At 52.7% G+C, this 14,353-nt stretch overlaps 1 protein-coding gene across 1 annotated transcript in view; it reads right to left on the bottom strand.

The window, feature by feature from the left end:
• CPNE2 (copine 2) overlaps window positions 1-12,310 on the bottom strand; it is a 114,994-nt gene extending 102,684 nt beyond the window's left edge. Inside the window, exon 1 of the mRNA XM_075325843.1 lies at window positions 11,978-12,310. The gene's annotated coding sequence lies outside the window, so the exon portion shown is untranslated. The remainder of the gene's footprint in view (window positions 1-11,977) is intronic.
• Between the last annotated feature and the right edge of the window lie 2,043 nt (window positions 12,311-14,353).

Genomic DNA, 14,353 nt, shown 5'->3' with positions numbered 1-14,353 from the left:
TTTCCCATATCAGAGCATGAGAAAGCTGGGTGCTGAGAGATGTATATCAGAACATGGGAAAGCTGGGTGCTGAGAGATGTATAGCAGAGCATGGGAAAGTTGGCTGCTGAGGGAAAGAGCCTTTTTCCCTCAGCACAAAACATTTCCATCCCATACTTGTATCTTTGTCCCCCCTGTATAAAGTTCTCAAAATACTATAACAGCCCCCACATAGCCTTCCAAATAATTGTATAAAGGGTCTCACATAACCCTTCATATATTAGAATGCAGATACATAGCCCTCCATATATTATAATGCACCCCCATAATCCTCCATGTATAAAGTAGCCCTTCAATTATAATGCATTTCCCATAGTTCTCCATGTATTAAAATTCACCCCATAGTTCTCCATATATTATACTGCACCACATAGTCCTCCATGTTTTATAATGCACTTCCATAGTCCATGTATAAGGTAGCCTCCATAGTCCTCCATATATTATAATGCAGCCCCCATAGTCCTATATGTATTATAATCCAGCCCCATCAATTTTCATATTGTATTATGCAGCCCCATACTCCTCCATGTATAATGTACCCCTAGTCCATGTATAAGGTGTCCTTCATGTTTTTTATGCAGTCCCATAGACCTCCATGTGTCATGCAGCCAGCCACCCCAGGGCCTCCATGTGTCATGCAGCCAGGCCCCTCCAGGGCCTCCATGTGTCATGCAGCCAGGCCCTCAGGCCTCCATGTCATGCAGCCAGGACCCTCCAGGCATCCATGTGTAATGCAGCCAGGCCCCTCCAGGCCTCCATGTGTCATGCAGCCAGGCCCCTCCAGGCCTCCATGTGTCATGCAGCCAGGCCCCTCCAGGCCTCCATGTGTCATGCAGCCAGGCCCCTCCAGGCCTCCATGTGTCATGCAGCCAGCCACCCCAGGGCCTCCATGTGTCATGCAGCCAGCCACCCCAGGCCCTCCATGTGTCATGCAGCCAGGCCCCCAGGCCTCCATGTCATGCAGCCAGGACCCTCCAGGCCTCCATGTCATGCAGCCAGGCCCCTCCAGGCCTCCATGTGTCATGAAGCAAGGCCCCTCCAGGCTTCCATGTGTCATGCAGCCAGGCCCCTCCAGGCCTCCATGTGTCATGCAGCAAGGCCCCTCCAGGCCTCCATGTGTCATGCAGCAAGGCCCCTCCAGGCCTCCATGTGTCATGGAGCCAGCAAAATAAAAAAACAAGTACCTCTCTTCTCCTTTTGACCCCTGCAACCACGGTAGTTATGACCCTGCCCCCATATGTCACACACACTGCTCCCCATACAGCCTGCACCCCCCATAGCACACACACTACACCCCCATATGTCACACACCCTGCCCCACATATCTCACCCTGCCTGTACCCCAACTTACCCCTCTCAAACACTCTGCACCCCTTCACATCCTTCTGTCACAGTCTGCAGCCCTCATATGCCACTCACCCTGCACTCCCCTCCCCCTCGTGCCCCCTCTTTTCTCATTACCAGTCATCATGTGTCCATGTCTCCTTCAGGAATCCGTATCTTCTGATGCTTTCTGCCGGCATCCTGTGTCTCCTCCCACACACTCACATGGGCATGACATCATCGCAGGTCCTGGAAGGATGGATTTCGTCTGCTGTGCAGGAGCGCTTCTGCTCTGCCGCAGCTCAGAAACGCCTGGTGGGTCTCTCCAGGTCAGGGGGCCCCTCTGCCCCCTGCTGACACCGGGCCCCCTGACTCACAGGCCGGCCCCCTGGCGGTCGCGTAGTCGGCCACTACACAGCGCATCTCCTCTGTTACAGAGAGGAGCCGGCTGTGCAGAGCGGCTGCCGGGCCCCTAAAACCCTGCGGGCCCGGTCGCAGTGGCGACCGCTGCGACCGCGGTCGTTACGCCCCTGGTTGGAGGACAGTAGGGACATCCTCATACATATCGGGCTGATTTCAACGAGAGCGGCTAACTATCCACTGAATCTCAACACACTCCAGAGGGAAGAGGTAACAAGGATTGGGCATGTTAAGATTTCAACATGCCCAATCCTTTTGTTTTTACAGAAATATCAAGCAGCGCTTTATCCCCCTCTCTTCATTTAAAACACATGCACGCTCACCTGAGCTGAGCGTGCACGAGTATGGGGAGGTCAGAAGGAATCAGGTAATGAAAGTGAGTAGTCGATTTTAGAGAGAAAATGGGTTTTGTTTAGGTTTTAAATAGTTTCCAGTGTATTTCTTAGATGCTTTGTAATTTCCATGCAGGCAAACAGCAGTTTACATAAAGCTTTTGAAGAGGGCAGCATAGCTTTCCACCACATACACGTCCTACCCCTATACCTTCTGTTTTGTAAAGTCCAGCAGCAAGTGATTTGCAGATATCAGGAGAAGCTGGTAACGAATACTCAGTCTTTCTGGGGGCTACACTCGACCATCAGGACAAATTGACTGTTCAAACCAAGCATAAGTGCTTGGTGCAGCTTTGGTGTGGTCGAACAGTTCACCTCACCACCTTACCATCTTTTTCCACCTTCCTCTGGCTCCTGTAATGTCAGAGCTACCGTGTTTTCCCGAAAAAAAAAGACCTGCCCTGGAAAGAAGCCCCAAGTTGACATTAGAGAATTTTTGGAGTATGCTTTAAATAGAAGTCCTACTTAAAAAATAAGCCCTAGTTACAGTCAGGGCCGGCGTTTGGGGGAATCAAACTGAGCAATTTCTCAGGGGCATTTGTATTCCAAGGTTGAGACGGTCCAAGGTTGAGACGGTCCAAGGTTGAGACGGTCCAAGGTTGAGACGGTCCAAGGTTGAGACGGTCCAAGGTTGAGACGGTCCAAGGTTGAGACGGTCCAAGGTTGAGACGGTCCAAGGTTGAGACGGTCCAAGGTTGAGACGGTCCAAGGTTGAGACGGTCCAAGGACATTTGGTGACTTCACAGTCATCTGGCCCGCACTCCCTGACTCCTGGCCGCCACTGTCAGTTCACCAGGTCATACCATTGGAACCCGGATATGACCTCCGGTGAACTGAGTGACATCACTGCTGCCAGCCAGATCCCTTTCATCAGTGTTTCCTGGAGCCTGGAGAGATTGGACACGTTTTTGGTCTCTCCAGGCTCGGATGTAGCAGAGCCAGGACAGTCGTGAGGTGTCATGTGGATTACGGCGGAACTTCAAGGATCTTTTTTGGGTTAATAAGGAGGGAAAAAGGGTGCTGTATTTTATTTCAAATAAAGGACATTTCTTGGTGTTTGTGTTTATTTCTTTTGACTTATAGGATTAGTGATGGGGGGGGGCTCATAGACCTCTACTCATCACTAATTCTGGGCTTAGTGACAGCTGTGCGCTGTCATTAACCCCTATTACTTTGTCATCGCACCAGGTCAATTGGGAAGAGCCAGGTAAAGCGCTGTGATTGCTGTATCTAATAGATGCAACAATTTTGGGGCGGCTGCAGGCTGCTATTCTTAGCCTGGGGGGTCCCAATAACCATGGGTCTCCCCAGCCTGAAAATACCAGCCCCCAGCTTTTGGGCATTATCATGCCTGGGTATTAAAATCGGGGGGGACGGCACACTTTTTTTAAAATTATTTTTTTAAATATTTTTTTCTTAAAAAAAAAGGCGCATGCGGTTCCTCATATTTTAATGCACAGCCAAGATAAGTGCACAGCTGGGGGCTGCATCTTGTAGCCATCGGCTTTATCTGTGCTGGCTATCATAATATGGGGGACCTTTCGCCAACTTTTTTATTTATTTATTTTTACACTACAATAGATGCAGACAGCTCCTGTGATTGGAAAGGGTCAGACACTCAGTGTGGGGGTGCGTCTGACTAACCAATCACAGAAGCTGGTAGGCGGGGAAAGCAGTGCATATGAAATTAACATAATGCGTGGCCCCGGAAATGAATGTGCAGCCTGGAATCAGCCTCAGTAAATACAGTGCACATGCTCCCATTCCCCTATCCCTTCTACCATCATTTTGAATCGCTGGATTCTGGTCCCTACAGACTTATATGGGGACCAGAATATGGTTCGAAACCAGATAACATGGACCCGCCGGTCCCGGTTATCTGTGAATTCGCTCATTACTAGCCCTAACCCAAAAGCTCCGAGGGTGCAGGGGACCGCTCACCAGCTCCGAGGGTGCAGGGGACCGCTCACCAGCTCCGAGGGTGCAGGGGACCGCTCACCAGCTCCGAGGGTGCAGGGGACCGCTCACCAGCTCCGAGGGTGCAGGGGACCGCTCACCAGCTCCGAGGGTGCAGGGGACCGCTCACCAGCTCCGAGGGTGCAGGGGACCGCTCACCAGCTCCGAGGGTGCAGGGGACCGCTCACCAGCTCCGAGGGTGCAGGGGACCGCTCACCAGCTCCGAGGGTGCAGGGGACCGCTCACCAGCTCCGAGGGTGCAGGGGACCGCTCACCAGCTCCGAGGGTGCAGGGGACCGCTCACCAGCTCCGAGGGTGCAGGGGACCGCTCACCAGCTCCGAGGGTGCAGGGGACCGCTCACCAGCTCCGAGGGTGCAGGGGACCGCTCACCAGCTCCGAAGGTGCAGGGGACCGCTCACCAGCTCCGAGTGTGCAGGGGACCGCTCACCAGCTCCGAGTGTGCAGGGGACCGCTCACCAGCTCCGAGTGTGCAGGGGACCGCTCACCAGCTCCGAGTGTGCAGGGGACCGCTCACCAGCTCCGAGGGTGCAGGGGACCGCTCACCAGCTCCAAAGGTGCAGGGGACCGCTCACCGGCTCCGAAGGTGCAGGGGACCGCTCACCGGCTCCGAAGGTGCAGGGGACCGCTCACCGGCTCCGAAGGTGCAGGGGACCGCTCACCGGCTCCGAAGGTGCAGGGGACCGCTCACCGAGGGTGCAGGGGACCGCTCACCGAGGGTGCACTAAATGCCTGTGCTTGCTTTGCACAGTCACACCAACTACAATTAAAGCAGCTGTTGCATGTTACTTATATTACTGCTTGAAGGCAATCGATATATCCAGCCTGCAGTTATTCTTGAAACATCCACGTCTCTTATTATGCAGAATGTAAGGAAAAGCACCGAGCGCATGAATCTGGATTAATTTCGCTTCTTCTTGTTCTCCCTCCAGTTTATACACTGTAGCACTTACAGTAATGATGTGGCAGATCTGTACAGGAAAATACAAGAAGTAACCGCGAGCTCTTCTGCACCAATATGCAGCTTGTGCTCACATTTCCAGTTTTGCAGCAGACTTTCTTTTTGCAGACAGCTGCGCCTCGTGACAAACTCCACTATTCATAACTTTGTTACATCATTTTATATTTATTTATGTTACTCTTTTCACCTCTCGTTTCCCATTTTGACTTTTCAGATTTTACAGCAGGGTAAACATTTGGCCAAGCAGTAGTATGTGGTTTGTGGGCGTGAATGTGCTGGATCTAAAAGAGTAACTAAACTTTGGAAGCGACTTATTGCCTGAGGATAAGACGCAGACCCCACTGATCGTGCAATAGACCCCCAGAGTGGGGTACAGCTTCATTAGAAAGTATGGGCTGTACTGACTCCACTACACCTGCAGCGAGTCCCCAATATAAACACTTGACAAACTCAGCCCTGCTACATCTGTGCGCACTGTGATTCTGCGATCTTATGTAGTGTCTTTGCACTTTAATCTTATGTAAAAACACACGTATCAGTTCAAGCAAAATATATGTGATTGCACGAAAACTCACCCCCTCCGAGAGTTTAAAGGGAACCATTCATGTAAAAAACACTATTAACCTGCAGATACGGGGTTAATCTGTAGGATAATAGCTGATGCTGCCGGACGTCAGCACACAGAGAGAGCCCCGCCGCCGGCACACAGAGAGAGCCCCGCCGCCTGACACAGAGAGCCCCGCCGCCTGACACAGAGAGCCCCGCCGCCTGGCACACAGAGAGCCCCGCCGCCTGGCACACAGAGCCCAACTGCCTGACGCTGGCACAGAAAGCCCCGCCGCCGGCACACAGAGAGCCACGCCGCCTGCACACAGAGAGCCACGCCGCCTGCACACAGAGAGCCACGCCGCCTGCACACAGAGAGCCACGCCGCCTGCACACAGAGAGCCACGCCGCCTGCACACAGAGAGCCACGCCGCCTGCACACAGAGAGCCACGCCGCCTGCACACAGAGAGCCACGCCGCCTGCACACAGAGAGCCCTGCCGCCTGCACACAGAGAGCCCTGCCGCCTGCACACAGAGAGCCACGCTGCCAGGAGGAAATAATCCTTAAAACTTTATTCCTCCTGGCAGCCTCAGGCTTTCAGTAATAGGGGCCTCGGGGTTTTTTTTTTTACATGACTCAGCTCTGCATATTTTTTTTTTTATAAGGCGCATAAAAAAAAAAATGCAATTGCGTAGTACTGAATACAAGCATTTCTGCACAAAAATAATGTTTCAAATTGGCACCAATATGCACAAAAAAGGCAAAAGGGGAAATATATATATATATATATATATATATATATATATATATATATATTATATATATTAAAAAAAAAAAAACGCCGAAATGCAATAAAGAAGATAGGAAAATGCAGCAGAAAAAAACAGCAATGTTTTTTGCAGGCAGGAACATAGGCAGTTCCCAATGCGGTTTTGTGCCATGATTTTCAGAAAAAGCAGTGAAATTGGCGAGTTTTTACCTTATTTGCAGAAACGCATGACAAACATATTGTAGTTGGGCTGCGTACAAACTCAACTCTGCTACATCTGTTCACAATATGGTTTCCTGTGGTTTCGGCTAGAGCTGCAGCACACATTTGACTCCGCTACATCTATATACTTTATGGTTTTAGAATGTCGTCTGTGGCTTTTCATAGGGCTGCAACCAAATCCCATTACATCACCACAACTCGGGGGAGGGGAAGGGTTCATCTTGGTACTGATAATAAACAAACCGATCCCTGCTACGTCTATGTGCACCAATATATTCCAACCCCATGTTTGAGTTTATCTTACTACCCCCTCCCCAATATACTAACGCACAAAATCTCTCATTGTGACCACAGTGAATATATGACGCGCTGATATCACACGGTGTAGCAGAGCTCAGGAGGTTTGGCTGCAGTCCTATGCAAAGGCACAGGTGGTGGCAGTGCATTGTGAGGTCAGGAAGTTTCTACAGCTGTGTTCTTACATAGGACTGCAGGAAAATCTACTCTAATCAAGAGATGTCTGGCTCGGCTCTGCTACATCTTTCTAATTGTAGTCGTCTTGTGGTTGTCCTTATCTCTCAGGCCCTTGGGTTTGTCTTTGTCCACTTATCTCATGATGCATATGGCGGCCACAGGAGGGGCTGGATACATATAACCTGTTGTGCTGTAAAGTTTTCCCTCTTGTCACAAGTGCTATCAAATGTAAACAAAAAAAAAAAAAATGATGGCTACATGGAAACCATCAGCAAGCAGGAAAGCCACTTACTACTAAGGCTCACAGACTACTCCCATCTTCATAGATGGATATTTTCGGACAAAGCTTGTAACAAAAACGTGCTGCTTACGATACAAAAGTTAGTAACCTTCTTTGTTTACAGCTCGTTACCTAGGCAACCGACCACTGCACTGAAGCTGACCAGGGTTATGAAGTAACAGCGCCCTCCAGGGTTACTCGCCGGCTTCAAAACAGTCACTTGTACGTCCACGTGTCAGAGAAGCTTCGGATCATGTAATTTGCCGAGGGGTGAAGGTCCGACCGAACTCAAAAACAGGTCCATGGGTGGAGCGGCGGCCGAATATGAGCAGCGTTGTGCCACTCATTCTCTATGTGACCGAGTAGTAAGGTATGTCGTCACTTTTTGTCTCGGTGCGGCGGGCAGCCGAGCAGGAAAATGTAAAGATCCTCGGGTATTTTACTGCCGTTTTCTCACTTCCACTGTAACATCTGCGTTAGAAAAGGGACAGATTTCTGGCACCGAATGTTTCCATGAAATGGGCTGAATCCCAAAAAGATATGAAGTGCCTGCTAAAAGAAGACACCCCCCCCTCTCACCGCCGGCCGCGGCTCCAGACCCCCTCTCACCGCCGGACGCGGCTCCAGACCCCCTCTCACCGCCGGACGCGGCTCCGGACCCCCTCTCACCGCCGGACGCGGCTCCGGACCCCCTCTCACCGCCGGACGCGGCTCCGGACCCCCTCTCACCGCCGGACGCGGCTCCGGACCCCCTCTCACCGCCGGACGCGGCTCCGGACCCCCTCTCACCGCCGGACGCGGCTCCGGACCCCCTCTCACCGCCGGACGCGGCTCCGGACCCCCTCTCACCGCCGGACGCGGCTCCGGACCCCCTCTCACCGCCGGACGCGGCTCCGGACCCCCTCTCACCGCCGGACGCGGCTCCGGACCCCCTCTCACCGCCGGACGCGGCTCCGGACCCCCTCTCACCGCCGGACGCGGCTCCAGACCCCCTCTCACCGCCGGACGCGGCTCCAGACCCCCTCTCACCGCCGGACGCGGCTCCAGACCCCCTCTCACCGCCGGACGCGGCTCCAGACCCCCTCTCACCGCCGGACGCGGCTCCAGACCCCCTCTCACCGCCGGACGCGGCTCCAGACCCCCTCTCACCGCCGGACGCGGCTCCAGACCCCCTCTCACCGCCGGACGCGGCTCCAGACCCCCTCTCACCGCCGGACGCGGCTCCAGACCCCCTCTCACCGCCGGACGCGGCTCCAGACCCTCCTCTTATAGCCTGATGTGGCTTGCGACGCCCTCTCACGGCTGGATGCGGCTCCAGACCTCATCTCACCGCCAGATGTGACTGAAGGTCAGAAAGATTGGGGATCTCTGCTTTAGAGGGTTATTTCCAAGATACTAAGCCACACACTATTCATAGGGAAGGGGACAAATTTCCAACCACTTTGACTCCTTGCGTTTTCGAGAACTGGGCTCTACAGACCCTCGTCTTCAATGGATTGGCCTTGCACAAGGAACGCTGAGAATTAGCGGAGCGCTGTACTTGGATATTTCCGGCGGTCCTATAGACAGTGAAAGGAGCAGAGGTTGACCATGGGCGCCTCCGAACTTTCCAAGGGGCTCTACAGAACCTTTTCCTTAGAGATCCACAGACTCATTCTCAGGATCGCTGGGGTGCAAAAGTAATGGATCCCTAGTGATCGCTAATTTTATGTAAAGGGGATAAAGTGCTATTTTGGGAAGTTACTCGCTGCCATGCAATCACACAAATATTAGACGCCATGTGCATCCTTGTCCTAATGACACTGAACTCTGCTACATCCGTACGTTCCATTACGCTCCATTCTCCCTTATGGCTCCGCACTGATGCTGATGATTTATGTGAGATTGATTCCTTTTTTTTGCAGAGCATCAGCCGGTTTTGGGTCCAGCCGCACGTAACCGGCAGCTCTATGACAATGCTGCAGGCACCACATCACAGCCGCCCCGTGCGTCATCAGATGCCAGTCACACGGAGGCTCCCGGGTGCCACTCACACACATTATTTCCTGCGCTCACATTCCTCTTTTAGGTGTGAGGTTCAAGCTGAAGCGGATCAAGCTGCAGGCACCGGAAACGCACAAAGTGATGGCAAGTCCGTGTACTCCCATCTCTACCCACAACAACAGGACGATCAGTGCTGCCAATACAAAGCGCAAGAACGGAGAACACAGCGCCACCCGGAAAGGATTAGTTACGTAGTGCAACAAAACTTTTCAGAAAGTTGGAAATACATGGTTTGCTTTCTTCTAGAAACAGCGCCACCCCTAGCCACAGGTTGTGCCAGGAATTGCAACTCAGTGTAGAAAAATATAAAGGGGACATGCAATACCACACACGGCCTATGGACAGGTATGGCGCTCTTTTTGGAAGAGGAGGAGTCTTGTAATAAATTCACCTTCTTTCAAAAAAACTGAGCCATAATCAATACGGCCACTACAACTCCCACTGGTATTACAGGTGATATGATGGGGGTAGCAGTACATTACAGGTGATATGATGGGGGTAGCGGTACATTACAGGTGATCTAATGGGGTAGCGGTACATTACAGGTAATAAAATGGAGGTAATGGTACATTACAGGTGATAAAATGGGGGTAGCGGTACCTTACAGGTGATATAATGAGGGTAGCTTTACATTACAGGTGATAGAATGGGGGTAGCGGTACATTACAGGTGATAGAATGGGGGTAGCGGTACATTACAGGTGATAGAATGGGGGTAGCGGTACATTACAGGTGATATGATGGGGGTAGCGGTACATTACAGGTGATAGAATGGGGGTAGCGGTACATTACAGGTGATAGAATGGGGGTAGCGGTACATTACAGGTGATAGAATGGGGGTAGCTTTACATTACAGGTGATAGAATGGGGGTAGCTTTACATTACAGGTGATAGAATGGGGGTAGCGGTACATTACAGGTGATAGAATGGGGGTAGCGGTACATTACAGGTGATAGAATGGGGGTAGCGGTACATTACAGGTGATAGAATGGGGGTAGCGGTACATTACAGGTGATAGAATGGGGGTAGCTTTACATTACAGGTGATAGAATGGGGGTAGCGGTACATTACAGGTGATATGATGGGGGTAGCGGTACATTACAGGTGATAGAATGGGGGTAGCGGCTGATATATTACAGATATATAATGGGAAAAGTGGTACATTACAGGGGCAGGCATGGTGCACATGGGTGCAGCACATTTATTACATGGTCACACAGGTTGGCATACAGATCAGTACAACACATGCACAGCCTGCAGCCATTATACCCAGCACAGCAGCCTGCAGTATGCTGCTATATACAGGGCTCTGCTGCTATACACAGGGCTGTGCAGGGCTCTGCTGCTATACACAGGGCTGTGCAGGGCTCTGCTGCTATACACAGGGCTGTGCAGGGCTCTGCTGGTATATACGGAGCTCTGCTGCTATACACAGGGCTATGCTGCTATATACTGAGCTCTCCTGTTATATACTGAGCTCTGCTGGTATATACTGGGCTGTGCAGGGCTCTGCTGGTATATACTGGGCTGTGCAGGGCTCTGCTGCTATATACTGGGCTCTGCTGCTATATACTGGGCTGTGCAGGGCTCTGCTGCTATATACCGGGCTCTGCTGCTATATATACTGGGCTCTGCTGCTATATATACTGGGCTCTGCTGCTATATATACTGGGCTCTGCTGCTATATATACTGGGCTCTGCTGCTATATATACTGGGCTCTGCTGCTATATATACTGGGCTCTGCTGCTATATATACTGGGCTCTGCTGCTATATATACTGGGCTCTGCTGCTATATATACTGGGCTCTGCTGCTATATATACTGGGCTCTGCTGCTATATACCGGGCTCTGCTGCTATATACTGGGCTCTGCTGCTATATACCGGGCTCTGCTGCTATATACTGGGCTCTGCTGCTATATATACCGGGCTCTGCTGCTATATACCGGGCTCTGCTGCTATATACCGGGCTCTGCTGCTATATACTGGGCTCTGCTGCTATATACTGGGCTCTGCTGCTATATACCGGGCTCTGCTGCTATATACCGGGCTCTGCTGCTATATACCGGGCTCTGCTGCTATATACCGGGCTCTGCTGCTATATACCGGGCTCTGCTGCTATATACCGGGCTCTGCTGCTATATACCGGGCTCTGCTGCTATATACCGGGCTCTGCTGCTATATACCGGGCTCTGCTGCTATATACCGGGCTCTGCTGCTATATACTGGGCTCTGCTGCTATATATACTGGGCTCTGCTGCTATATACCGGGCTCTGCTGCTATATACCGGGCTCTGCTGCTATATACCGGGCTCTGCTGCTATATACCGGGCTCTGCTGCTATATACCGGGCTCTGCTGCTATATACCGGGCTCTGCTGCTATATACCGGGCTCTGCTGCTATATACCGGGCTCTGCTGCTATATACCGGGCTCTGCTGCTATATACCGGGCTCTGCTGCTATATACCGGGCTCTGCTGCTATATACTGGGCTGGCAGCACATGGCACAGTCTGGCAGCACTTGTTACTCACAGTTCAGGCTCCTCTGCCGCAGACTTCTCCCATGTGAGTGCTTTGCCGCTCGGTGCCGCCACTTCCCGGCTGTGGCTCCGGTGTCCGGGGTCCCGCTGAGTCCTCAGGAGCCGGGCGGTGCTGGGGGTCTCCGGGACATCTCCCTGCCGGCTCCTAGCAGCTGCCCGGGCTCCGGGTCATGGCGCTGCCACTTTCCGCGGCTCCTTCCCTCAGCTGCGCTGATCTCCGCTCTGTGTGTGACTCTTCTGATTCTCAGGCGTCTCCTCCCTCTGGGTGGGAATATAGTAAGAAGACAGCACTGACACAGGCAGAGACTGAGCAAGACTGTCCCCCCACAGCACGGCCGGGGTGCCAGCCATCCACTGGTGCCCTCCTGTGTGTGTGCCCGTGTGTGTGTGTGCCCGTGTGTGTGTGCAGTGAGTGGCTGGGGGCATGTGCATCTCCTGTAGGGGCTGTGGGCATCTATACATCACTGGACAGGCTGGGGGCATATATATCATAGGAGATGCTGGGGCATATACATCACAGGAAGGACTGGGGAATAGACATCACAGGAGAGGCTGGTGCATTTATACATCACAGTAGATGCTGGGGGCATATACATCACAGGGGTATATTCATCACAGGAAATCCCGGGGCATATACCTTACTGGAGACATAGGGGCATATACCTTACAGTAGACGCAGGGGCATATACATCACAGGAGACGCTGGGGGCATATACATCACAGGAGACACAGGGGTATATTTATCACAGGAGATCCCGGGGCATATACATTACTGGAGACATAGACATAGACTGTGTGCAGAATTATTAGGCAAATGAGTATTTTGATCACATGATACTTTTTATACATGTTGTCCTACTCCAAGCTGTATATGTACCGCCCCGTGCTCAGCTGCAGCCAAGCCGCTTGGATCCGGGCTCGTTAGTGGGTGGCTCGAGCGCCTCCGGACCCGGGGTCACTTCGCTCTGAAAGGATGCTGGCGCTACGTAGGGGGTTAGGTTTACGGCCGGGGCCGTTGTTTTTAGTTACGTTCGTGACGCCACCCATGGGCTGTGGTGAAGGTGTAGACACCACCGCTGCTGTTTACTAGGCACCCGGGGGAGATGTTGTGCAGCAAAGGTGTTAACCCCTCGGTGGGTAGGGGTGATGGCCCCGGGACCCAATTGGGATGGTATGTCGGTGATTGGCGGTGCAGGGCGGTGCGCGGCCTGAGGACACAGTTGTACTCACTATGATTGATGCACAAGAGTCTCTGGTAACCCAAGATGATGGTGGTCGGTGCCCGCAGCCAGCTGCGTCTGGTCCCCCACCCGGTTCGGTGGTCTTTGCCTTTCTCCTGCACCGTGTAGTGTGTATGTAGAGTGCCTTCGCTTCAGCGACGGGAGTCCGCTCCCCGGCAATATGTGTGTCGGGAAAGCCCGTTTGCCCGCCGACGCAGGCCCGTGGGATCTCTCTGCCTGTGCGGTGGCTTTCTATCCCCCTCGGTGGGCTGTTGTCTTCAGTCGGGACTTGGGTGGGAAAGGACCTATAGCCCAGACCTGAATCAGTGAATTAACTCAGTCCAGTGGCTTCTGGACCTCGTTTCAGGGTCTGAGTACCCCCCTGTGTGCTCCGGTTTCCAGTCGGTTCCCCGGTTCGGTACCGGCGGGCCACTACCCTGTCCCGGTCCCTTATAGTTCCACCTGGCTGTCTTCCCGGCTCCTGCAGGCTAAGGCCACCGTCTGCCTCCTAGCCAGAGGTGACTGGGCTCCGACCCAGACACCTGTTGTCAGTCTGCGGCAGACCTGGGCACAGGTCTGCTACACTTGAACTCTCCAACTCCACTCCTCAAAACTGACTGCACTTGACTCCACTTGACTTGACTGACTTGCCCTTCCTGCCTCAGGCCCTCTGGACTCCTCGGTGGGTGTGCCAACCGCCTGGCTCCGCCCCCCCTGGTGTGTCCATCAAAGCCTGAGGGAGGTGACTGTGTTTGGCTGGTGTTACCTGTGTGGGACTGGTAACTACCTGTGACTACCTGGCTAGTCCAGGGCGTCACATATAGGCTTGAGAGCCAACTACCAATTAAGTAAATCAGGTGATGTGCCTCTCTGTAATGAGGAGGGGTGCGGTGTAATGACATCAACACCCTATATAAGGGGTGCTTAATTATTAGGCAACTTCCTTTTCTTTGGCAAAATGGGTCCGAAGAGGGATTTGACGGGCTCTGAAAAGTCCAAAATTGTGAGATGTCTTGCAGAGGGATGCAGCAGTCTTGAAATTGCCAAACTTTTGAAGCGTGATCACCGAACAATCAAGCATTTCTTGGCAAATAGCCAACAGGGTCACAAGAAGCGTGTTGGGCACAAAAGGCACAAAATAACTGCCC

This window comes from Anomaloglossus baeobatrachus, chromosome 10, assembly GCF_048569485.1.
Source record: "Anomaloglossus baeobatrachus isolate aAnoBae1 chromosome 10, aAnoBae1.hap1, whole genome shotgun sequence".
Classification (NCBI taxonomy): Eukaryota; Metazoa; Chordata; class Amphibia; order Anura; family Aromobatidae; genus Anomaloglossus; species Anomaloglossus baeobatrachus.
The sequence above is the reverse complement of the archived record's forward strand: the minus strand, read 5'-3'. Positions and strand labels throughout refer to the sequence as shown.